Below are 24269 nucleotides of genomic sequence, written 5' to 3' on the forward strand. Positions count from 1 at the left end.
AGGGTAGATTTTGTTTACTTTTATTTTAATACCTAGTGATAAAAACTATAATCATTATCAGTCCATCGGAAATCCTACTGGCACAGGCCTTCTCATGTCAAGTGTATGGTTGCGAATTTTTTACATTTCCTCACCTGTATAATTCATACCAAACTAATCTTCTTATATATTAGCTTTACCCTTTGGGTACGGAACCCTAAAAAGATGCCGTTCGGTAGCTACGCTATTTCATAAATTTTTTCAAGGTACGTTTTATATAATTATAACAAACTCCTATATAAATAGCCACGTCAAACAGCACTGTGACACTGACATGGTGCTACGCGTTTTAATTGCGTTGGCGCCCGGCTTATTTGATTAGTTCCAAGAAATGTTTGTAGTTTCAAAGGGATTAAAGTATGATTGGCAGTGTGACATGTTGTATATAGGTGAGTAGGTATTATTTATTTATCTAAAATTTATGCACAAAACTACATTTTCGTACTAAGCTAAGATAATCTGATAGCGGTATTTTTTTTATATTAATAGTATTATTGCACAAATACAGAAAAAAATACAAATAACATACTGAATGCCAAAAGGCATTCTCACCAGTCAACTATAGGTCAAGTAGATACCATTTTTTTTTAATTTATTTATTCATATAAAACAAATACACTAAATGCGAAAAAATTGAGAAACTAGTTTGATTTATACCTACGTCTTTTGAACAGTGGTTGACCTATATATTCTGTATTTTAGTACCAACTAGAGTGTCTTAGCTAACTCTAATGATATTGGCGTGACAAAGTGTAGAAATTACATAGTAAACATCATAATTCATACATAGTGATTCGACGTTTATGGTGTCACTTCCACACAAGTTTTCAGAGATTGGTCCGATTATTACTTATTATGTACCCCTAGGGTAAACATTCGATAGCGTGACGTGACGTTTTGAGTTTCCAAAACGTCCCGCTTTTCGCGTATTCGAAATCCCATACAAAATGAGACTTAACGCAAACGCGTACGTCTGTCACGCTTCTTCTCTTCTTCGTCGGTATCACTCTTGACAGAGTGGTCGTGGTCATCACTTAAGAGCCTCTACCATCAGTTTTAACATTGACATAACGCTCACGTCTACGTAATTTACTTTCTGTACATCTCGCTTCCACTATTGCTCGCATATGCGAGTACGAGCGAGATGCATAGAAAGTAAGTTACTTAAACGTGAGCGTTATGTCAATGTCAAAACTGGTGGTAGCCGTACAGGTGTTGGTGGCAAGCTTCACAACACGTCGCCACTCTTCTCTGATAGCCGCCTTCCTCGTGCATTCATGTAGTGATGATGAGCCATTTACTGTCGCTTTTATCTGGTCAGTCCACCTCTAGGCGATCTTCCTCGTGGCCTGGTACCCTCAACCTTTCCTGTCTGTCACGCTATCGAATGAAATTTACACTAGGAGTTCTGTACATTTATCAAGAACAAAACATCAGCGATAAGGGTAACATTCCATTTTTGACCGCAGCTGCACTACTACTACGAACGCGTCGGTATTATTGTCAATTTCCATAGTAAAATGAATGGTAGTGCTGCTGTCGTTGAAAATAATGAAAATGGACTGTCACCTTAGCCCAAGTCACAGCGCGTATAATTGAGCGCGTATACTTTGTTTCCCTTTGAAGCCGCACTCATTCTCGGGGAATATTTAAATAGCCGGCGCCACCAGAATTAGAATTCCGTAACGTCCGATGTGAACATCCGACCAAAATGACATTTTAACATAACGGTAATAATCAACGCATCCCAAAATTTTGTATGAAAAATTTTTTTTCGGTGCGTCACGTTCATACAAATGAAAAAAAAATTCATACAACACAGAGAAAAGTATAAGTAACAAAAACACACTTAGAATTACAAAAAAAAAAAAAATCCGGGGACAAGGAGAGTCAACTAATAGGAACAAATTGACTTTTGCAATTTCTATTAGTTCTTGCAATTTCTATTATCTGTTTGTTGAAATTAGATTTAGGATTACTGAGCTATTTGTAGAAATAAATAAACTTTACAGAAATAGTGAAACTTCCATAATTATTACTAAACTTATTTTTTTCCCCCCAGTACAGAACTGTTTTTTAATTCGTGGTGATGATTTTTCTCTCAGTGAAGAATGTGACGATCTGGACAGGAAATCTTTGGAAACATTTTTTCATGTATGAGGCGTGAATGTACAAATGATTCTGAGTAAAATGAGCCCAAGAAGTCAATAGTTTGAAGACATGAATGAAATGTACACTTTTTTTGGAAAACGCTCATATACGACTTTTTGCCTATAGTTTTAGTAGCAGAACCACATGCGTGTTGTGTAGAGTGTAATAAGCATATAAAAATACGACTCTACACCTCAATTTGTACTGTTTAATTGGAAGAAATAAAAAAATGGGACGAGATAAATTTTGCATAATTACCGTCTTTTTAGGTCGTATCAAAAATTAAAGCTTTCATTTATATTTAAGTATGATAAAACAATTTCACATAGTAAGCAGTTAGTATTTAGGTTGCAATATGACTTATGAATCATACGACTAAAAGTGACATTTAGTGTTCATTTCGTACTTTGTATTTAGCGATCAATAAATATCTGCGATCAAAAATAGAATTGAAGTCTCTTTCGCACTTTAACGCAGTGAAGGAGACGAATGCACCCCCTGATCTTTCTGAGAATTAAAATAGATGACACTAATTAGACCGGTCATAAAAAGTTCACTTTGAACTTTAATACTGAAGCATTAAGGTTCTTAATTATTCTAAAAAGATTAGGTTAATTTCATTCTGCTTATTTTTAACTGAATTTATTTGAGTATTTTAAAACTAAGCTTCTGTTGAAAACTTCTTTCAAGTCAAAGCAAGTTAGTGAATGTCAAATTAAATGTAAACAAGCCATTTATTTTAATAAGTAGAAATTATTTTTATGCTTTGTAAAATTTTGCCGAAAAAATGAAATTAACAAGGTTTTTTTTTATCATAAAAGATGATTAAAAGTAAACTAAGCTCGTACCTAATAGTTTTGGTGATGTCTTTTTTTCTCAATAATCTAGATTACATAAATATGTAGGTACAAGTACATTTAATATTTTCTCGTCATTTAACAATCGTCTCAAAAGAAAGAAAATACAAATCAGTTTGGCAACAAAGCTGTTGAAAAAAACCTGTCCGCACCTAGTTTTGGCCAGAGTCTCATACATCAACAGAAATCCTAAAATACCAGGCAACACAAAATTTATTTCAAGCCATAACCATCCATCATAACAGCATTCTTCACCCTTGTCATTCCTCACTCCATTTAGTTATGTTTCTAACATTAGTTTTAGTTCAATAGTTTTTATAATTAGTAAGACCATAACTCAAACAATGTGCTTCAAATCATACACGGCAGGGGAAAGTGCTACCGACCGGACCAAATCATCTTTGGTTTACAAAATGTCACTCAGATCAAAGGAGTTTCCATCAAACACCATCATAACAAACTACAATGTTATATTTGCTTTCAATTTGGCTTTTTCTTCATCAACATTGAGTTTCTTTTCGTTTGTTTCATCTGTAAACTCCGAAATCTTGAGCAATTTTATAAATTCATCTATCATTAGTCTTTCTACTTTGAGTTTAAGGTTGATTTTTCCGTGATTTAAAAGAAATACATTTGGAATTGTACAGAGTGTCAAGATTTATGGCAGCTTTTTTTAACACGATGACAAACTTAGAATCGGCTTCAAATGTTTTCACTAACGACGCGTTGTAGGGATCCCCTGACGTTTGTGACGTTTCTTTTATATTTTAGCCCCTAAATTCCTTTTCTTACGTCACAATTGTTTGTTCCTTGCCTCTTGTATCGTCATTTCCTTCTTGAGTTCTTTTGTTACATGATCTTTGCGGAATAATGGTTTTTCTTGACTTTATGCGTGGATTTTTTTAGTAGACGGCAGCGGATGGAAATCTGTTTTATATACCTACGTGTAAAGGACAAGTGTTCTTAAAATGGAGTAAGAGTAAATATAGCCTTTTCTGGACCTCAAACGTGTGTGAAATGTATTAAGGTATAAGTTAAGTAAAAGTACCGACACTTTATTTTTGAGTGCACAGACCACAGTGCTATTTCATAAATATAAATCATGTTTTCGTTCAATAACGTTGTTTTAACAATACCTATTCATTATTGTTTATATCAGTGTTAAACCTATGACTAACGGATAAGTAACGTAGGTAATATAGGCTGTCAAGTTTATAAGGTAAAGGTACAGTCAGCAAAACATTGATATCCGTTCATTTAGTCAAGTACCACAAAATAAATTGCTGCTAAAGAATTTCATGTATAATTATAAACTTCACAATAACTAAACAAAATAATTAGGTACTAGAAATACCTTAATATTATACCTAAATATCACTCAAGGATCTTTCTGGTCCAGGGGCAATAGGTTCTATGATAATTATTCAACTCTCATATCTAATTCGGTCTTACGGAGAACCTAAGAGTATAGTTCGCTCTTCCTCGCTTAGTAAAAAGTAACTTTATTTTATTATATTTTTCAAATGACGCGGTTTTAAGATCAAGTATGGTAATTTAAAAATTGCATTCCGCCCATAGTTTAGGTATTTCAGGACCGATACGACCTTTAAAAACTTCATGAAACAGGAAGCTTAGTTGTGGATACTAGAGGCCGACATTTATAAATCGAATTAAATAATGATTTATTTCTGAAAATAAATTTCCATAATATATTAGTAGCTTATTATTACGAGTACTCTTAACCTATGTTAGTGCCTATCTATGTATGTTATATGCTCTCTAACTATTATAATCACGTAGGCTACTCCAGTACTTTCAGAAAGCGCCATCTATCCTGTCTGCTACTGTGGCTAGGAGACTGTTGGCGCTGCCGCGTACGCGCCGCATATAAATTAAAAAAAAGTCATAGCTGACTGTACTTGAATACCCATTCCGTGTCTTGCCTAGTCATTTAACCGTCGCGTCAACCATTGTTAGTCAACTGGGGCCTATTTTTCAAACGTTGTACCAAAATTGGTGTCGAGAATCCTTTTCAAATGCAAATTCCTTTTGGCAATTGTGAGACAAATCAGGTCAAGTCTCGTCGTTGTGTATATTTTTGCTTGTAAATAAGATATTTATAAAAGAGCTGAAGGGTTTTAAGTGAATGTTGTAATGCCAAGGCATTGTTTGTGTTCTCGCTTGGAAATTTGAAGCGGTTTGTCTATTGTGGCCTTTTATTATTTTCTAAGACTGTTTCAGTCTATTGAAGATAGATAGATAGGTAATGTTGAAGTTAAATTAGATTCTAGGTATGAAAAAGAAGCGTATGTATTTTCATGCCTTTCCCGTCACGGAACAATAGTGTTACTGATATTTGGGAGGCGTGCGCGGAGCCGAAGCCAACTGGTAGAGGTCCATTTGACACTTTAATGAGATGTAAGGGGGTGACGAAGCAGATGCTGTCCTTGCCCATGTCATGGAATGCACGCATAGGCAGCACCCTCCAGGGTGTAATGCCTAAAAAAGTGATGCAATAGTAAATATTTCTATGTACATATTTCCCATCACGGAACAATGGCGTTCTGGACCTTTGGGAGGCGGGCGCGGAGCCAAAGCCAACACGAAGCCCTTTTGACACTTACATTAAATGTGAGGTGTACACCGAGCGGATGCTGCCTTGCCCATGTCACGAGACGCACGCAGAGACGAGATGAGACTGTTGCCAGGGTGTATGGACCATTAGAAATTGACGGAATCTAATAAGAACGAGGCTATTGGGTGAAAGCGAATGGACTAAGTGCTTGGCTATGGGATAAAAAACCCGATGCCTGAAAAAACGGTATGCAATTTTATTTCCGGCAGACGGTGACTCGCCCTCAAGATGGGCCCTCACAAAAAGGGACATCTAGGATGGCTCAAGGGCAACATCGGTGTGAGCGGCTCAGGGGTGTCGAGAGGTGTGCGCTGCTTTCTACCCAGTGGCTGTTAACAGCCCCTGTGCCAACTTATTATTATTTTATTTATTTATTATCTCAATAATAGTTTATCTTACAACCAGTTATTGGTAAGAGCGTCGCGTGCCCATCTCAATTTGTTCAACTATGATTTATATTACGTCGCTATGCACAAAAGAAGGACACAACGCGATAAGCGTCGCGTCAATTACGGACAATCATCTCGCATAACTGCGGATTATGTGCACTTAACCCTTTAAACGCTATGCGTTGATATAAAGAATATGTCCTAGACGCCATGCGCCATCAAAAGGGCTTAAGGTTGTTTTTAAGCTGTTAAAGGTTTACCTTAACTTATTTAGAAGATGTTTATGTACATGGTCGTTCACTATTGACTTCTAGATAATAAAATGACAATTCAATTTACCAATTTGCTGCCCAATGTACAAATTGTGTACTAAAAATGACAGATCGGTCGGCCAAATTGAGGCAACCGAACTGTAAGCCAATAATTACACTCGTAATTCCGATGTCAAAAAGATGTCATTTTTTATCATTCGTCCGTGCATCACGCTCGCGCAAATACAGCCATACGAACAAGTAAAAATGAAATGCACCCGGTATGATAACAAAATGACGTCATTTTGATATCGGCATGCAATTTCGAATTGGCCTCAAGGATTCGGGTAGATTTAACCCTCAAAATATAAGCAAAAGCAGACGTAGAAATCCTTAGTTTCCAGAAATTCATTACGCATAGTAAAAAAATCTGCTCTAACCTTCTACGAATTCGTTTGATCTATGTTAAAGGTCGTTCTTAAAAAAATATATGACTGCGCTGCGGTCAGACTCAACTCCGTAACTTTTCATATGTAATTAGTATGATTTGACAGAGTTTAGACTCAAGCACAAATCTGAAGAATGGCCCTTATGGTTTAATTAGTCGTAAGGATAGTAAATTAAATGGTATGTCGTTTAGATTCCAGACATTTAATGTTATCGTTCATCGGTTGTTATCTTTTCTTGTAAATCGTTATGTTTAGTTTATAATGGCCAATGTGTAGTAGCGGCATTCGTTTGTTATTTACATTATTGCACAATATAGGAAAGAAAAAACTGGACAAGTGCGAGTCGGACTAGCCCACCGAGGGTTCCGTACTTTTTAGTATTTGTTGTTATCGCGGGAACAGAAATACATAATCTGTGAAAATTTCAACTGTCTAGCTATCACGGTTCAAAAGATAGAGCCTGGTGACAGATAGACAGACGGATAGACAGACAAACGGACAGACGGACAGTGGAGTCTAAGTAATAGGGTCCCATTTTTACCCTTTGGGTACGGAACCCTAAAAATGGTTGTCTTAGTGCCAAAAGGTATATATACCAGTCAACCATGTTCTAAACAAAGAAACTTAGTTGGTGATAGGTGAATAGGTGATAGGTGAATAATTTATTGGTGACGAGCACGGATATTTTGTTCCTGAATTATGTGTGTTCATAATTGTGTATTAAATAATAACGTTGTTTAGGTACTTAGGTACCAAGAGAAAAACTTTGATGATGTGAAGGTTTTTCTTAGATTTTTTCACAGTTATTTATTTGTTGTGTAATTTCATAAGGGGGTTTCATTGGCGGAATCTTGCTCAGCACAGGGAGGATTGGAAAGGGAGAGAATAAAAAAAAATGTTTAGGTAAGTACCATTCTCTCGCTTAAAAATCATGGAAAAACAATTCATGGCAGTTTCTCAAACACACGGTGCTCTGATTTATATTAAATTGGCATTATATTGTTTAGCGCTGAATGAATCTGAGTAACGTTTAGCGAAAATCAATATTTCTTAATTATGAACAGAAATATGTCTTTGATGTAATTATTCTGAAATTAATTTGGAATTTCGAACAAAATGTTAAAGAATTTATATTAATAAAGCTTTTACCTACTACATTTTTTTTTGTAATTAGGAGTTTTGGATAAATGTACTTAAGGCAGGTAAGTCAAGCATAGCGAAATTAATAAGATTTATGTAGTCATATATATACCTTTGATACCATTTTGCTCCATAAAGAACATTTTTTTTAAATCTCTGGGGTCTGGATTTTATATTACAAAGCTTTTTTTACTATGACGACCGTGTACCGGGTGCAAAGGTGCCCATCACACTTGCCGCGCTAGCATGCAGCGATGGCCAACCTTTACATAAGGTACGAACCTTTTATCGTCTGAGATCCAGAAGCAGTTATTTTGTTTTTGAATTTGGAACCCTTAGTTACTCTCTAAATGTTCAAAATAGATGGTGGGATATTTACTAAAATTTGTACGCAGGTTCTTAGGAGGTTAAGCTTTAGCATACATTATTGTTAGAATACAATACGTATACATACATACAGCAAAAATCGGGTGACATGTTTTTGAATGTGTGATATCTGCTGAATTCATAATCTGTGGTTACATTGTCGTTCTTTTGTTTGTGTAAATATCCTCTCGACAAATAGCAGCGCTTAGATTTCAACCAATTAGCAACCGTCAAGTTGCGAGGATGTCACACACGGACATAGATGAATAGAAGAACTATTATTGTTTTTAAAGTAAAGACTATAAGGACGAAGAATTTCGTACATTGACACGTCGTTTCCTATCTCTATCACATATTGCTGTCCCGCCGATGATGCCGCGGTCAACAGTGCGAGTCGTACAGAAATATAATAATGCGCGTGCGATAGAGAAAGAAAATGGTGTGTCAATGTACGAAATTCTTTGTACTTAGTATCCTTGCTTTACTAAATCAACTGGCTTACCTACAGAATGATTTTGTAATGTCTGACCACTCTCTGAGGGGTGAATATGCAGGTCAAACTCAACAACTTTTACTATGGGGCCAACCCAAAAAACGCAAAAAAACGTCTCATACAGTTCGGAGAATCATGTGTCAATGTTTTCTATGGAACAATAGAATGTTTTCACGATTTCGAGGTTGGGCCACTTGGACCTAGAGGAAAAGTGTTTAGTGTACCTACATATTTACCCCTTCTAGTTTCAGAGTTACATGCAGTTTACTGAAAACTGGGAAAGGTAACGGAGAATCCGTTATTGACAAAAACTGTCCGCTCGCACAGTGGCTTTGACCGCCGGCACCATAAGTGTGACAGCAATATAATTACGCGCGTACCATAGTGTTAGGAGCAGGCGGGTCAATGTACGAAATTCTTCATGCTTAGCGTCCTTACTTTAAGCATAATTATATATTATTATACTAAATTGCTAGACGGCTCTGATAATTAAAATAGAACTGTGTCATTGTCTCAGAATATGTCTGCGGTTGCGTCTAATTGCCAGGACTTTTTCATACATTTTGTATTAAAAAGTCGTGGCAATTAGGGCGAACATATATTTTTGAGACCGATCTAGTAAATGATTTTCCTTAACACGCCAACAGAATGCACGTTCTCATGCACGCTCCACCCTGACGGCCGCAGTCAACGGGAACAGAAAATGGCGTCATACTTCAAGAATATTCATTTGTTCGCGAGTTAATTAAAAACAGTGTGCGCATCTCGTGCGAGCGCGGAGAAAGGTTGGGGGCGCACTGGTGTACAGAAAAGGCAATAAATTATCTATGGCATGGGAATATTATGTTAAGAGTTGTCTTCCTTTATAGGGTTAGCTACGGCACGCTCGCAGATTCTTTAGTAAAGGATAACTCACGTTTGACCAGGCCGTGTCCGGGCCGGAGCTTCCGGCGCCTACTTTTCTATGACATGCCAGGCGATCACGTGATGATTTCCGTAGAAAACGATGCGCCGGAAGCTCCGGACCGGACACGGCCCGGAACGTAAGTCATACTTTATCCTTATTAGACACTTCCACTAGCTTTTAATACTACGGGTGTATATAAATTCAAATTACTTTCTGTAGAAAGGCCTTAAGATTGCTATTCATATTTTTTGGCAACCGTATCTGGAAAAACGCTACAATTTTTCAAAAACTGCTGGCTGGACCCACTGTACCTTAAGTAGACATCTCAAATAAAGAGCATCATCGGCTCGGCCACGACATTGCGCGACTGGCGGCGGCAGCGGCGGCAACTATAGGTTGCCACAGCGATCGGACCTTTCGTCGCCGCCGCCACCGCCGTTGGAGCTGGACGCGCAAAGTCGTGGCCGGGCCATAAAACCTGCTAGACCGTATAGGTTTGCTGTACTAAATGTAGCAATATGCCCAAGTGACATTTTTATTCAGCCTTCAGTCTACCCCCAACATTTACAACACGGGTAATTATATTGTCCTTTGTTACCGTGGACCATTCGACTCGCAGCGTGTTTTGTTCTCTAAAACGGTAACAAGCAACGTACGTATTGTTGTTCACTCACTGCAGTAGGTCAGTAATGAACTTCGATAGTTTGATTGCTGGTGAATTCCGGACGGTATTTGACGTTGAATGACTACTGAATATAATGTACTATGGAGACTTATAAATCCCTGTTATAGTTGGTCAAACCAAAATCAGTAAATAAGAACAAAAACCTATACTCATCCTTTTTTTTTGGGTGCTAGTACTAGTGTCATCATATCAGCCAGAGGACGTCCACTGCTGGACATAGGCCTAGTACTAGTGTAAGACAAAGATAATATGATTCTCTCTGCCTAGTCCTTTTACAAATGATATATTCTAGCAAAGACATATGTAACTTCTTTGATTGTAGTACCTGAATAAAGGTGACAGTCCATTTCCAACGACACTTGCACTACAGTACTGTTGCGACGTTAATGTCATTCATTGTCTTGCCATTCATTTTACTATGGAAATTGACAATAACATCGACGTGTCGGAGCAGTAGTGCAGCTGCGGTCAGAAATGGAATGTTACCTTAAGTAGTAGAAGACTGCTGTAAAAAAGGTACAGTCGACAATAAAGTCCAGTACTTACCTATCAACATTTTATATTTGAAAGAAAAAATCTTGGGGTCAATCCAGAGGGTTAATTAAATCTTAAGAGCCCAAATATCAATGACATTTAAAGCGAAAAGGGTTATCGGGTCATTAGAGCAAACATCCCTTTGAATCCTTATTGGAGTGATAATTAGAATAATTAGTTGCTAAATGTCCAATGGGACTTTTACTCCAATGATATTTTAATTAAAAGAGTGCTCGCTGTTAATATTGATTGCCTTTTTTTAAATAAGAGACTGTTTTAAAGTTATCGCAAAATTTTCCTCCCGGCGAATTTACATAGTACCTACCTACCGCTTTTCAATGAATGACAACATTTTCGAAATTCGCTCCCCACAAACCTGAAAAACCATGGGAAAACTATATCAATACTGTTTTTTTACGCATCCACCAGCTTGCAATTCAAAATAGTCATAAGTCATAACCCTACAACCTAAAAAAACGATAATCCATGACGATTTTACGAAAAAGTACATGTCAGCCATCTTGTATTCTTTATATTCTAAAATGGTCATAATTTTCGGAATCCACACCATTTATGCTGATTTTAACGAAAAATTACCTATGTGTCAAACATAATTTTCGTCACCTTTATTGGGATTTTTTTACAAACATTTAAAAGATTTTCTTCTCATAGGTAGACACGACAACAAATCAGAAATCATCAAAAACGGGCCAGCCGTTTTGAGCTATAAATGGTGTAACCAACCAGACTTTGTTTTAGAGTGCAACAACAACTAATCTAACCTCAACGAAATGCTAATTGCACAGCAAAACAGCATTCTCATGTGCGAATAATTATTAATTCTGCTATGCACATTATTTTCTTCTTTTTTTAGGGACAATTTAGTCCATATATGTCATACAAATATCCAAAAAATTAAACGAAAAGGCTTCGCTGTGGTTAAAATTCATCCAATTGTGTCAAAATATTTCCAATAATGTTTAACTCAGAGAGGAAAATGAGGACTACGTTTATCCCCCTTCCCCTTTAGTCTTATAAGGTACTAGCCACCCGCCCCGACTTCGCACAGGTTAACAAATTATACACCTAAACCTTCCTCAAGAATTTCTATAAATATTGAAAACTGAAAGCTGCATGAAAATCCATTCAGTAGTTTTTGAGTTTATCGCGAACATACAAACACACAAACAGACAGACGCGGCTGGGGACTTTGTTTTATAACTAAGGTGTAGTGATTTAGGTTTCTTTTCAGTACCGTAAAATGGGGTGAGTAGGGATAAAACTGACATTCAAACCTCGATAACATTTTATTTTTACATTTTATGCAAACTTAATTTTATTAATAAATGTTCCGGCCGTTTGTATTTTAGTTTTTTTTATGATTTTAGGTAGTTCCATTTCATAACTTTAACGATAAACACAAAATCCTTCCTCACCCCATAGTCCCCCGTAGTTGGGGTGAGATGGGATTTCATACAAAAGAATTGTGCTTTGAAACATTGTTGAATCGATTTTTTTATTATGAATATTACTATAGCTCCATTTGTAATAGGAATACATTATTTAGGTAGCAGTAGCCTTTAAAAACCATCTCACCCCCCTGTAATTCCTTCTCTCCCCATTCATAACCCGACTCTCCTCGCAATCCCTACTCACCCCACTTTACGGCATCAATAGCATTTTAAGGGGTGACGATGAAATGTACGTAGATGTATGTGTCACGTGTATCCACCTAAATATTTATAGCAAGCGACAGACACTTGATACACCCTATGAGAGGTGCTGATTGATTGAGTGCCTTATTAGGAAACGCTACGCTGTTCTTAGTTAATGAGAACTTCGGCTCGATTCGAACTTTAAAATACGTCAGTTATTAGATCTAGAAACGATATGGATCAAATGCGACGTTTCTTCAAACAAAAACGTCACTTTTGACACTCACACATCTAATCCATATCGTTTCTAGATCTATTAATTCACGTATCTTTCTATTAATTGACGTAAGTTCGAATCAGACAGCTTGTCTCGAAAGTTTTGGGGTGTGCCTTGGAGATATGGAATCTTAATTGAAGTCTTTAGGAAACAAAGAGATAGGTAGTTATGTACATAGATTTTTTTTTAATATATTTTCCAAATATTGTACCTATTATGGTACATTAGAAGCTTATATTAAGTTCGCGAAATTTTACGTTTGACGGCAAAATGAGGCACTCATTTTCAAATTTAGTACCGGCAAAGTATTTAGTATTTTTTAAATTTAGTACTTGAGTACTTTGGAAAAACGTTAACTTTTTAACATTTACTTAGTATTATGTAACTTTTTAAGAAAAAAATGTTTTTAATTGCCATACAATTCTTTTATAAGTAACATATTTTTTTCAGTTTGGATGTTAAAAAAAAACATAAAAAGTGACGTGGCCTTGTATTTTTTTATCATTTCCATAGGTATTCTATTCTTCCATTGTGATAAATAATTAATTTTCCATCCATCATTTAACTAAAAATTGTTATAAAATTCAACTTGTGTCATCCTAAACTAATTTATATCAAGCAGATACGTGAGAGCGATTTCATGGAGGAGCTGGGGTGATTAGTAGAGTAGCGCTAACTCGTTTCACGCAAAATAGCCACAATGGTTGTCGATTTGCGGAAAACGCCCAGAAGCACTAACTAACTAACTAACGTGAGAGCGATACTACCAATTAATATATTATTTCATATTTAAAGAAAAGAATTTCAATGTCATCATTCCAATCCTCCTAGCCGAGAGTATCCGAGCCATGCGTCACTCATCCTAATAACCCTAATAATAGGACCCCACGGATGTGCTTCCTTTGTGCCACTAATTATTTAATTCGGTTATTCCCTTTACCAAGTTTTAGGTGGACCTTTGTAGAGATGTCTCCTGTGTATCTGTCGAGTAAGATCCCTAGTGCGAAAAACGTTCTTTTCTAACTGGTAAACAAGACCAAGTGCGTGTAGTTCGAAAAACTCGCGCGGCTAGAAGATGTTGATGACAACTTTAGCCAGTCTGACCACGGGGACAACGTCGTCCTCAAAACGTCGGAGGTAAATTTGAATACTTAAATAGGTACGCGATTAAATCCCGTTGTACAATTTAATAATGTGTAAAAATCGTGAAAGATTAAATCAGTGAGACATTCTCATCGGCACGTCACTAGACGGACTGCAACGCGACTGAAATTTGTATGGTACTGCACGCCAACTGCAATGTCAGCCATGTACCGACCCTTATGGTAACATTCCATTTCTAACCGCAGCTGCACTACCGGTACTGAACGCGTCGCTGTCATTGTCAATTTCCATAGTAAAATTGACAGTAATGCTGCGGTTAGAAATGGATTGGATATTAGAATGGATACTCTGCAAACTGCAACATACCTGCATTTTGAATAACCCAATTTAACGATTGCACAGTCATCTATGGCGGCACTTTCATCTCAGTCACAATCCGTTTAACCATCATTCCCATTACTTAACCATACTTGAACCTTATGTGAACGACTTACGGTCTATCTATAGTTAGTTCTGTTGCTTGTACAATCGTCAAAACTCTCTGACAATACTTAAACCCTATTTCAAAGACATTAAGGTATATCATTATTCAGTTGTACTGTACTCTCACTATTACGACCCGCAGTAGGCCCCTCGTCTAGCTGTCAACGGTGATCACTTAGCGCGTGATCTGTAGGCCCCCCAGAGTGTGAGAACATGGTATCGGTTAGATACGGGCCGACGATTTGACAGTTGCGTGTGTCTTTACCGACATAGACGAAGAAATATGTCATATGCATATGCAATTTTGAGTTTTGGCTGTGCCCGTGAGCGTGTTAACTTTAAATATGATCGCAGGAAGCGTATAAAAAACTTATGAAAATATATTTTCCCTATCTTTACCGCCATTTTTGTCCGAACCTTTCATTTATTTACCTACACTACACTTGTACTTTTCAAAGGTGGTGAAGGTTAGCCAGGCAAAATGCCGGAGCCTAATCTTTCTATCGTGAAAAAATATTATAAATGTGTCGTCCAAGTACCAGACATGGCGACGGTAACAAAGAAATACTTTTGCGTTTCAAATCAGATTTTATTGCTTTACTTCAAAATCACCTTAATAATTAATTTTACAATTTCAAATTTACACTAGGGACACGAGCGTCAGGCCGAAGCCACGTACCAAGCAATAATGATCCCCGCTCCATTTTGCACCTGCATTTATAGACGAACGCAAACAAGTCCGGTGGAGGGGCGGTGGGGATAGTGGCGCACAGGTGGCGTGACACCTGACTCGACCCGCCGCACGTGTTTACAATGGTACGATGACGTCGCGCCGTCACGGCCATGCTGACATGCGTACGTCCTCGTACGAGCACTTTCAAATATCTGGGAAAGAAAAGTAAAAGTTAATGCTCGCTCATCCTGACCCAGTAATTAGGAATTAATAAAGTGAAGAAGAAGAAATAATCGAGGGTGATCCTTCAAGTCAGAAACGCGACTGGTCCGGCCCCCTTGGGCCCTTCAGTATGAACTATACTTTTTTCTTCCTTTTTTTTTATTTATTTTTTTTTTTTTTTTTTCTAATCACTGGACCGACCTTTTGTTGTCCTTCAGTGTATGAAAAGCCTGGACCAGTCTATGGACCCTTCAGGACTACTATTGTCACTGGACCGACCGTTATTGGTCCTTCAGTACCCCTTCAGTTTTAACTGGACCGGATATTCTTATTACTATTTTTTTTTTGTAATATTTTTTTTTGACTCCCCTTTTTATGACTGTTTTTATTTTAATATTCCCTATGTACCATTGCATCAGTGATGACAAGCCTAGGCTGAGACTCAAGTGATTCTACTGAGGACGTACGAGAATCGTTATTCTCGTCAAAGTCGTTACTTTGTAATGTATTATCCGGAATCGGGTATACTTCATCGACTTGTATGTCGTTATTATTGTTAGTCGCCGTCACGTCATCATGACTAAGATTTTCTGCCACTTCTATCAAGCCAGATAGCCCACGGGGTACTTCACGTAATTTTTCATGGGAATATTTAAAAACTCTATTGGTTCCATTTACATGCGTCAATTCGTACCGGTCATTGTCTAAAATAGCAATGACTTTAAAAGGCCCCTTATATTTACGGTCCAATTTGGTTTGGTGCCTTTCTTCGCATTTTACAAATACAAAATCTCCTATCAAAAAGGGTCGTACTCGAGCTTTGCCTCTATTAAATCGAATGGTGTCTGACTGTGATTGTTTTTGGATATTATTGGATGCATTTAATCTGATTGATTCAAGGTCAAGCCGTTCGGCGCCATTCATGTTCGGAGATATTTTTGAGAGTTCTAATGAATTACCTTGTATACCAAACATTAATTCCAAAGGTGTGTAACCTGTGACTCTACAACGGGTACTGTTCAAAGCTAACTGAATATCTCCTAATTGGTCCTGCCACCGAACTTGTGAATCACACTCTACTATGGTTAGTAGACCTTTTAAAGTTCGCATAACGCGTTCAACTTGTCCGTTTGCCCTGCTAGCTCCGGTTGCAATGAGATGGAGTTCGATATTATTATCTTTACAAAAGTTCTTGAAATGAGTGTTGTCATACGATCGGCCCCTATCGGCAATTATTCGCTTTGGTGCGCCAAATAGATTAACTGCATTTTTAACAGCATTTACCGCGTCAGAACAGTTCAGTGTTACAGTGTGTTCAAGGAGGACATATTTTGTAAAAGCGTCTATGATAACAGAGCAATACTCTTTACGCTCACTTTTTCCGCTAAGTTTGCCAGTTAAATCAAGATGAATAGTATGCCATGGGATAGTAAGTTTTGGAATCGGGTGTAAACGGACTTGTTGAGCGCCTGACGCGCCCTTGGACGCTTTGCATACTACGCATGAGTCAATAATTTTTTTGACAAATTTTGACATGTTTTGGAACCAGTACAGGTCATATAATTTGTCAAGTGTTTTTTCAAAGCCAAGATGTTTTATTTCATTGTGAACGTGATTAATCGCAGACCAAATTAATGAACGCGGCAAAATAGGTAGCCATTTTGTAACTTTTCCACGCTCAATTTTCCGGAAGAGGATGCCTTGCCTGATGTCGTAGGTGTGTGCCACGTCAGAGGGAAGCTCGTTAGCTCGCAACTTAGATATGATATCGGTTATCTCAGGGTCACGTAACTGTTCAACAGACAGCCAGCCAGTTTCTAATTCGGACAAGTTTACAATTTTCACACGACTTGATTTTGAAGCACAAGGCGTAACATCACAGTTTTCAATCGGGTTTCGCGAAAGAAAGTCTGCATGGGCCATAGATTTTCCTTCTTTATAAACTATGTCGAAATCATATGATTGTAATATAGCCCACCACCTGTGGACTCTCGGAGTTAAATCCTTTTTTGTGTGCGATGATTTTAATGCGTTACAGTCGGTGAAAACTGTGAACTTGCGGCCGTATAAATAATGCCTAAAATATTCGACTGATTTGACAACGGCCAACGTCTCTAATTCGTAGGAGTGGTAGCGACTCTCTGCATCAGTGGTTTTTTGGCTAAAGTAACTGACAACATGGGGCACATAGTTATTTTTTTGTATAAGAACTGCGCCATACCCTTCACTGCTTGCGTCAGTGTGCAGTTCGATGGGCAAGGAGGGATCAAAAATCCTTAAAACGGGTTCAGATACAAGGTAATTAACTATTGCTTTATGAATTTTGTCATGTTCGTCTGTCCAAGTTATTTTACCTTTACCGGCTGCTGTGAGAGGATATATAGGTTTCATAAGTTTTGAAAAGTTCGGAATAAATCGGCGAAAGTATGTAGCTAGCCCAATAAACTGTCTGACTTGGGTTACTGTTTTTGGTGCGGGGACATTTTTGAGAGCTTCAATTTTTCTAGGGTTAGGAAGGACTTCTCCGGCTGAAACGACATAGCCTAAATAGTTTACTTTCTTTTTCATAAACGAGCATTTTTTGAAATTAAACGAAAACCCAGCTTTAGACAAGGTACCGAGCAATTTATCAAGGCGGGCTAATCCTTCTTCGACAGTTTCTGATGTAGCGAGCACGTCATCCATGTAAACTAAAATTTTATCATCTTTAAGGGGCTTAAGGGCAGCATTAATGGACCTCTGAAAAACCTTAGGAGCATTTTTAAGCCCGAACGGCATAGTTAACCATTCATATTGTCCTGATGGGACCACAAACGAACTTTTCTCTATGGAATCCTCGTGCATTTTGATTTGATGAAAGCCAGACGCCATGTCTATGGTTGAAAAATAGTGAGCTCCATGCAATTTATCTATTTGATCGTTAATAAGTGGTAAGGGGTAGTTATCTGTACGAGTATTGCTATTGAGCTCCCTATAATCCACTACCATACGTTCTGAACCGTCCTTCTTTTTTACTAATAAAATCGGGCTCGCAAATGGAGAAGAACTCTCACGAATTATGTTTGCATCTAGTAATTCTTGCACTTTATTGTTTACAATATCTGATTCAGTGGGGGACAATCTATACGGTCGCCTGTGCACGGTTTTGTTGGGGTCTATCAAATCAATCTTAAGTTCGCCAGTCGTTACGCGGGAAGAGGGAAATTTCTGGATGAAATTAGTTTCGTATTTTTTGAGTATCCTTATAAGCTGTTCTTTTTCCTGACCTGAGAGATCCGTATCAATAGTTGCCATATCAAAAAAATCTGATTTGGAACAAGTATTGGAAACTTTATGTGTGATTAAGACCAAATTATCGACACTAATTTCAACCTTAATGCCCTCCTCGAGAATATCACGACCTAATATAACATCATCAGTCAAGTATTCGTCAGGTAAAACATGATAGGTTACATCAAATTGGCAATCATTTACTGTAGTCGGACATTTAATTTGTGATGAGCAAACCACGTTATTGGGTCCTAAACCTTTCAAAATAAATTTCTTATTCAACCTTTCACCCTTTATGAGATTGCCATAACTTTGTTTAATAAGACTGCATTCTGAACCTGAATCAAATAAAAAAGGTAATTGAACATCACTTATCTGTAACACACCTCGCGCCGACCTCGAACACAGGTTTACTTGTTTGGTGCCGCTGGTGCTGGCTGTGGTATCTTCTCTTTTCTTCCAACGCATAGGGCAGGCGCTAGCAATATGCCCTGGGTCGTTGCATATGTAGCAGACTCCGGTAGGTTTGGTCTGTTCCGTTTTAGTGAAAGACGACTGGTTTTTAGAAGTAAGACGCTGTTTTTCTCTGCAGTCCTGTCCACGGTGGCCAATTTTTCCGCAGAAATGGCATGCTCCACGAAACGTCGACAACCGTTGTTTCTTTGGGTCGTTTTCAGAACTAGAGGGTTCTTCCAGTTTCCGTTTCAAAGTAAAACTCCGGAGTGTGCGGAACAGCTGATGTTTGTTGTTTATAACCACTGAATTTAGTTCCCGGCGGATTTTGTCATCACACTGAGAAAGGACAGAAATAGAAAATCCAGTCATAACGTTTTCGGGTAGATTGGCATCTGGAATTTTTTCTATAAGCTGCCACAGACGCATTCCCGCTTCGGCTGGACTTTCCTTATCATTTAATCTAAATTTTATTACTTGATCGAAGTAATCCTGCATCATCATTGGTTTAGAAAATGATGATATCAACATTTCTTTAATGGTAGCCCAGGAGAGTTTATCCGGTTGTACTTTTGTAAGGCATGTCGCAGCTCGGCCCTTAAGAGAGTGCGTAAGGGCCAAAATCAAGTCCACTCCGTCTAGCTTTTTTTTCTCGATGATCAACTCACTTAGCAAACACCAATTTTCAATATCGGCGTCCGAGGTCTCCGGATCGAAAGGCAGCAACATTGTTCGTGGGCCAACTGCCGGGGTAGCAACATTATCAGCTATTTTTTGAAGGATTGCTTCAACACCAGTGGAAAACATGGTAAGAAGTGAAATTCCATCCGTATTATTTGAAGTTTGCTGTGGCGTGGGATCCGACACTTCTGATGTCGTCCAAGTACCAGACATGGCGACGGTAACAAAGAAATACTTTTGCGTTTCAAATCAGATTTTATTGCTTTACTTCAAAATCACCTTAATAATTAATTTTACAATTTCAAATTTACACTAGGGACACGAGCGTCAGGCCGAAGCCACGTACCAAGCAATAATGATCCCCGCTCCATTTTGCACCTGCATTTATAGACGAACGCAAACAAGTCCGGTGGAGGGGCGGTGGGGATAGTGGCGCACAGGTGGCGTGACACCTGACTCGACCCGCCGCACGTGTTTACAATGGTACGATGACGTCGCGCCGTCAAATGTATTACCTACTGTAAATTATAGACCCACCAAAAAAATTTCATATAAAATGTTGCCAAGACGGAACCAAGGACCGCACTGTCAAAAAGTTATCAGATCTCTTGTAGAGCCAAGCTTCTAACTCTACAAGTACAAGCCCTAACATCACAAACTCTACAACTTAGTCAAACTATGCATGTGGCTTGGCCGTTTCGTTACTACAATAACTATTGTATAATAAAAAATAATGAATAGTGAATATAAATTATTCACCTTACGCCCATGTGAAGGTGACAAGCGAAACTAATTCTCTGTGGTTACCTTATCACACTTATATCGTTTTTATCAATCATCATCATTATCCCATGCAGACGAAGTTGTTGGCCGACATAAGTCTACCTATAAAAGTTAATCTATATTTGAATAAACAAAATGTAGGAATACCTACGTAGCTTTAAAATCAAGGTAGACACTTTAACAGCTAAAGCATCTCGCAATCGTGTTTTGTCTTATAATTCACGAATAAAGTGATTCCGTCACGACACTTAGCTCAAATTGGGTCGAATTAAAATCAAATCAAATAGCAGAGCTAGACTGACGGCTCTATTAAGGCTGTGAAATTACTTAATTGGGCTTTTAGGGTGAGGGTGAATCGTTTGTTTTTGTTCATTGAACTATTATTACTAACGTATAGAACCTTCACGTACAATGAAGTGTAAGAGAACCTTATCCTTAGCGCAACAAAGTTTAAATAAATAAGTTAAATAACAGTGATGCGGTTAGAAACAAAAATAATAATAAAACAAATAAAAAGCCTCTAGCAATAAAGTATTTCGATCACTAGTGATATAATTACATTAATTTACAAGGTGCAAGTGCCAAGAATACTAAACTAACGTAACAAAAGTGCCAAATGGCAGTCGTAAATCTTCTGGTCATTGCACTAAAGTCGCATACACACGAATTTACGAATATGAACGAGATTCCAGCCTGTGACCTCAATCTAGTTCAAAATACGAGTATGAGGTTCTGTCCCATCGCGGAGGTACCCTATATCAACAGTTAGTGACATTACGAGTAGAATAGTACCTACATTGTATATTAAACAATAATTCACGAACGAGTGTGAATTGAAGCCCGAAGCCAAAGCCGAGGGCTTTAGCAACACGAGTTCGTAATTCCTGTACCGCCCTTGCCTCGCTCGCGTCAATACATGTACAGACAAGTACGAGCGAAATGCACAATAACTAAATGACATAATTCAGATATCACTTTGATGTTAATGTCTGTTCGAATTGGCATCTTTGTTGTATGATGAAAAGAAAAAAACATGAATAATTCGAAATTGTATAAAAGGCACCTATGATAAAACTTTTAATTAATTTAGCTACCTTTTGTGCCTATACAAAGAACCTTAATAAGGTAATTAATTTCGAAAAAGATAATAAGATTAATAAGGCTAATATAGAGCTTTTTCATTAAACTACTTAATTAAAATCTATTATTGATTACCCTCGAAATGCGACTGTATATACCTATCCACAAACTTTCAAGTAAAATCAATTTGTATTCCAAGCGTCCCTAGACTACAGTTACTGCTAAAGAAAGTACATACTAACCTTAGACAAGAAAAAGAAATTGCACTGTGATTTTTTTTCAAATACCAAATACTAACAAATATATTATGTCGACAGTTCGCGTTCAAAAGTAGCTTAATTATTCCATGTGTAGATACTATTGACGCATAGTCTGATACGCTACTTTTGATGCTGACTGTACCTTAATTCAAAAGCAATAATAATGGGTAATTTTGTATGATGAATTCCATAAACAATGGACGGCTTTTTTTCTCAAGCATGTTTCTAAAATTACGTGCAAACTGAAGTGTTTACATCATTAATAATATCATTTCTGTTCCAGATTCGTATCCGGCTGTCCACAGAAATGGACGAAAGAAATCCTTGGAACAGTTCCAAAAACTACGAGCAACGGGACAAAAATAAAATCCATATTTTTGGTTATACGAAAATAAACCAACTTTTTGTGGAATTTTAGAAAGTTCAGCTTGAAAATGGAACATTTTCCGAATCCGAGTGTTCTTATTTTGAAAATGGATTCAAGTTTATATCGAAAATTGAATTGTCTCGTGTGAAACGAAAATCGTGAACGATAAACTATGTCGAGTTAAAAAAACTGAAGTAAACAGTGATGGAAAAAAATATTAACATTGAAGTGCGACGAAATTTTAGTTAAAAAAAAATTAAGTTTTGCGATTCGATGTGTTCGGCGTCTGGTGGTTTGAAAAATGGTACGGACTTGACTGTGCTGTGGAGATGGCTAAGGATCGGGATCTGTGTGTTATGGTGGTAGTGTTACTTGCTCTGGTGCAGAGAAGCTTGGAGATCACGGATGCTGGTAAGCTGCTGAAATTTTCATTTTCATGTTAAAGGAAAAATGGGAAAATTCACCAGCGAGACTCGAACTTGCTGAGCTACGAAAGCTTACAAGAAGCGCGCGAATCTTTCCATTCTTTCCTTTTTAACCGACTTTCAGATTTAAAAAAGAAGGAGGTTATCAAATCGGGTGTATGTTTTTTTTTTAATATTTGTTATTCCATAACTCCGTCATTTCTGGACCGATTTTTTTTTATATTGTAAGTATATTTATAATATACATATTTGTCCCGTTTTTGTCAAAACTCAGTTCTGATGATGGGATCTATGAGGAATCGACGGAACTACTCAAATCTTAAAGGCGTACATTTATTGTTTTTTTTATCAACCAACCAATCATTTTCTTTCAAAAAAGTGACATTTGATGAAGTGGAACTGCTGATGATGACCAAATGGAACTCTTCACTCTTCGTTATGTTTGAGCAAGTTAGATACTACTACAAATATAAAATTTAATACTTAAATTAGTCAATAACTACACCCATAAAGCTTGCTTACACAATTTGTCGTGATTCAAGGGGTCAGTGATAATTTCCGGCTTTGACTTAAATGAAGATAAGATAATATAACTTCCTGCCATAGCTATGCGGGTATTGCGGGTCATTTGGATTAAGGCACCAATACATCTAAATAAGCCGTTTATCATTATTACAATTGTAAAATATGAACATAATTTATTTTACGGTACATATGGTGCTACTTTACCGCCCTAGTGCGGTAATTGGCACAATACGTGCGTATTCACACCTCGAGTCGATTTAAAACACTCTCTTCGGTCGTGTTTCAATTTATCGCCACTCGTTGCGAATTTCCTAATTTTCGCACTTGTATCGTGCTATAAAAACAGATAAAGATAAGATAGATAATTATCTTTTATCTTTATCTATCTATAAAAACACGTAGGTATTGCATGATGGTTACATAAATTCATATAAAACAAAGACTTAAAATTAATGATGGTTTAGCTACATGTGCCTGAACTAGGATTCCCTGTGTTTTAGGTTTCAGAAGTGTGTTTGTTACTTTTAAATTTTAATTAGTCTGTGTTCACGGTTATGACTAAAAACATAAAATTTGTGACATAGAATGATAATCAGAATGAGGAATAACTACAATATGAGAAAAAATTGCGACACGGATATTTCATAACTATTTATGGCAAGGCGATGATCTGACCTTGAAACTTAAAGTATCTTTAAGTGGTAAACATTATTGGCTCCATTTTCAAATCGGTTTATCCTTCTTCGATAAATAAGGAAACATTGTAGAAATAAGTTTTTGGCAAAAATTTAATTTTTGGTACAAGCTTTTATCGCCAACTGTACTTTTTTTTCCACAGGCAACTAATACTCATCGAGACAATTCTAAAAACCCCAAACACAATTAGGTTTCGTTGTTTTATCACAGAGTTCCTATGGCCACCTCCGGTCTCCATCATCAGATCAGCTCGATGACACCATAATATTGCATTGTCACCCGACTTACGTATGTATGCAAAATTTCAGCTCAATCGGAAACCGGGAAGTGGATCAAATTTAACTTGCAAGATTTGATTACACACGGACAGACAGACAACGGGACAGGTGAAACTAAATAAAAGCTTGTAAAAATACCAA

The 24269-nt window shown here is 37.3% G+C and overlaps 1 protein-coding gene and 1 long non-coding RNA gene across 4 annotated transcripts in view; both read left to right on the forward strand.

Annotated features, from left to right (window-relative positions):
* The window catches only part of LOC134799169 (uncharacterized), a 238318-nt gene that overhangs the window by 34872 nt on the left and 179177 nt on the right, over window positions 1–24269 (forward strand). The gene's annotated exons all lie outside the window — the stretch shown is intronic.
* LOC134799093 (nephrin-like) overlaps window positions 1–24269 on the forward strand; it is a 139284-nt gene that overhangs the window by 4995 nt on the left and 110020 nt on the right. For all 3 annotated transcript variants that reach the window (XM_063771479.1, XM_063771483.1, XM_063771484.1), the window contains exon 2: window positions 22121–22615. The gene's annotated coding sequence lies outside the window, so the exon portion shown is untranslated. The remainder of the gene's footprint in view (window positions 1–22120; window positions 22616–24269) is intronic.

Source organism: Cydia splendana, chromosome 18 (genome assembly GCF_910591565.1).
Source record: "Cydia splendana chromosome 18, ilCydSple1.2, whole genome shotgun sequence".
In the NCBI taxonomy this organism is placed as follows: domain Eukaryota; kingdom Metazoa; phylum Arthropoda; class Insecta; order Lepidoptera; family Tortricidae; genus Cydia; species Cydia splendana.